This window comes from Cystoisospora suis, assembly GCF_002600585.1.
Source record: "Cystoisospora suis strain Wien I chromosome Unknown contig_315, whole genome shotgun sequence".
Taxonomy (NCBI): domain Eukaryota; phylum Apicomplexa; class Conoidasida; order Eucoccidiorida; family Sarcocystidae; genus Cystoisospora; species Cystoisospora suis.
In genome coordinates, this window is record NW_027153116.1 from 15,207 (window position 1) to 18,466 (window position 3,260).

The 3,260-nt window shown below is 39.1% G+C and overlaps 1 protein-coding gene across 1 annotated transcript in view; it reads right to left on the reverse strand.

The window, feature by feature from the left end:
* The window catches only part of CSUI_000839 (uncharacterized protein), a 16,781-nt gene extending 13,718 nt beyond the window's left edge, over positions 1 to 3,063 (reverse strand). Inside the window, exons 1-4 of the mRNA XM_068061046.1 lie at positions 2,857 to 3,063; positions 2,167 to 2,271; positions 1,426 to 1,518; positions 428 to 540 (exon numbers count right to left, since the gene is read on the reverse strand). The gene's annotated coding sequence lies outside the window, so the exon portion shown is untranslated. The remainder of the gene's footprint in view (positions 1 to 427; positions 541 to 1,425; positions 1,519 to 2,166; positions 2,272 to 2,856) is intronic.
* Positions 3,064 to 3,260: the final 197 nt, after the last annotated feature.

Consider the following 3,260-nt stretch of genomic DNA (forward strand, 5'->3'; position numbering starts at 1 on the left):
TCCGATCTACAGAAAGAATGAAAAGACAAAAAGAAGAAGAGAACTTCAATGCAAAAAGAAAGAAAGAAAGAAAGGTTACTTCTCCATTCCGGGCCTAACACATTCAAAAAGAATCGAGACATTGATATAGATAGATAGATAGATAGAGATAGGTATATTTCCTGGTAAATTAAGTTTTGTTCGTCTGTATCTCTAGATAGATATGTATGTGGGTGTGACAGTAATACGCAGAATTGGACGTCTATCTTCTTCCTTTTCTATCCAGTTCCTTCTTCTCTAAGAGAGATCTCTCGAGGGTCTTTGCATTCTTTCTTTTCTCCTTGCTAAGATAAATCTCTCGAGTTGTCAGGAATTCTTTCGTCTTCTTCTTTTTGGTCGTTTCTTCTTCTTCTTACTTCTGCATGTATGGTAGCATGGGAGCAAAGACTTTCCGTGCGTAGGTCGGTTTCATCGTAAATCCTGAGCTGCAAGACGTAGTCCCCTGGGCCTATATTCGAATCTAAGAGGAGCAATCGATTCTGAAACAATCGAGACGTCGCTCTGAAGAGAAGAAGAAGAAAAGAAAGAAAGGAAAGAGACGGACACGTCAGATACAAACAAAAAGGAAACGAGAGAGAAGAGTCAATAGTGACTGGGAAGGAGGAGGAAAAGAGGAAGAAGAGAAAGAAAGTGGAGGGGAAGAAGGGAAACTGAACGAAACGCAATCTTTAATCTATCTCTGATCTATATCTGATCTATCTATATCTACGGTAGTTGTATGTAGGGAGGTGTATGGAGTGTATGTACAGTAGAGATAGAGTGATACAAGAATGCCTAGATAGAAAGACAAGGACAGCAGAGGACTTACAGGCCACAGTAGCAGAAGGCAGAAGAGAGTGACAAGAATAAATCAAGAAAGGAATGAACGACGAAGAAGAAAAAGAAAAAGAAGAAAAACCCCGAAGAGAAAAGTCTGCGGGGTGCACGACACTCTCAAACTTTCGAGGTCTAGAACCGACAACTCACCCCTTCGATAGACACCTACATATCCATCTATCTATCTCTAAATCTATCTATATAGATATACGTATGTTGCAAGCAACTACGGTAGATCTCTACAAATCGCTGTATGTGTCTCTGTATATGAATATATATCTCTATCTATATATATGTATACTGGTGTATGACAGTCATTGCATGCAAAGCCATAGGTTACCTTTCTCAAGCTCTCCCATCTCCCTCCTCACTGATGACGCGCACACCCGGTTCGACAACAAGCGGCTACAGATATGTACACATAAATACATCTATAGAAATATATACTTACATCTGTATCTATACACATAGTATACATATCTATATATATATATGTATAGATATATGCATGTCTTTGTATATGGATTTGTGTATGATATGGGGGGTGGTAGTAGTAGTAGTAGGACTGACTCTGGAGTCCTTCTGAGTCCGAGGTTATCTCGTTTGAAGAGGAGAATCTTCAAAGGCAGCCAAGGAGGATGTAGCACGACCTCCACACGAATACTACAAGAAAAAGAAAAGAAAAGGAAAGAAAAAGTGAGAAAGATAGATGAAAAGAAAGAAAGAAGAAAGGAATGAATGAACGCATGCATGATGCTATCCTCTCTCTCTTGTCCGTTCAGAAAGAAGTGACTCTGGTCGCCATTATTCTTCTTATGCTGCCTACTATATATATAGAGAGAGAGAGAGTTGCTACTCGGCATGTAGGCGCGCACTGATATGTATCACATGCACCCTAGAAGTAAAACTTTTACATGTGGCTCTAAAAGAAGAAATGAGAGAGACGAACCAAACTAAAAGTGAAAGTCTTGCCATTCTCTACTCTCTCTCTCACACCTATACACACATACATATCTATATATATATATATATACATATGTATATACGTAGAGATACATATTCGCCGATATACATAACCTATGTGGTCACTATAGACATATACATCATCGTATTTTGGATCAGAGCTGGACGACCTTTCCATTCAAATTCACCTCATCTATCTACACACATACATAGTCAATACAAAACATTCTCTCTTCATACATATATATAGAGAGAGAGTGTGTGTATGTACATATATAGAGAGAGTGTATTTGGCGTGTGTAGAGGAGGAAAGAGAAGAAGAAGAGAGTGGATTGGTTTAATTTGGACCTCGCGGATGGGGAATCGACAGCAAAGGAGATTTCTGGTTGGGCTGAGGGAGAGAGCCACACATCTCGAGGAGCCGCCACTTCCAAACGATGAGGGGCTATACGCCTGTAAGCAAAGAAAGAAAGAAAGATAGATAGATACAGGAAATAGAGCGGAGCGAAGACGACGTACATCAGGTGGGGAGAGAGAGATATAGATCAAAGAGAGATAGACAGATAGAGAGGACAGAGAAAGATTGAAAGAAGACAGAAGAAGAGCGAAGAAAGATTGAGATGGCAAGTCCTTTTTTCTCGATAGGAATAACGATATACATAGAATATACCATACATACACACAACGCCTACCAACATACGCATCCCCACTCTCCTCCTCTACCCCTCCATACAAATCAGACATACATACATCTATATATAAACATATGTAGACATATATCTAACTTCTTCCACGCCAGTAGATATGCGAGTGTGCATGGAGGAGCATAAATACGTCAAGATATGAACGGAGAGGTCTTCTATCCTTTATCGATCTCTCTGCATCGAGAAGACAACTGCGTTATGATCGAGTAGCTACTAGAGATGAATGGAGAAACACACATTCCACAAATCTTCTTCTTCTTCTTGCTGTTCCTTTCTTTTATATTCTCTGTTCAAGCTGAAAAGAGGAGGAGAAGGAGAAAAAGTGGAGAATTACTTTGGTAGGAAGATACTAGGGTCTAGGGTTTGCCTGATATGTGCTTCTGCCTTCGCCTTTAACGCTTCTCGCCTCAAAGGCGGATTCTGATTGAAACCTAAAAAGAAAGAAAGAAAGAAAGAGTAAGAAAGAAAGAAAGAATAAGCATTTTCGATCCATTCCTCTTCGTCAATCAGTCTTCTTACATGTCTGCACAGCTATCTAGACAGGAGAAAAACGACCTCTCTATCTATGATCTCTCTTCTTTGTCTCTTCTTAATCTGTTTGATCATAGGAAGAAGGTAGAGAAATAGATAGATAGATAGATAGATTAAAGATAGAAAGATAGATAGATTAAAGATAGATAGATAGGTAGATAGATAGATAGATTAAAGATAGATAGATAGGTAGATAGATAGATAGAT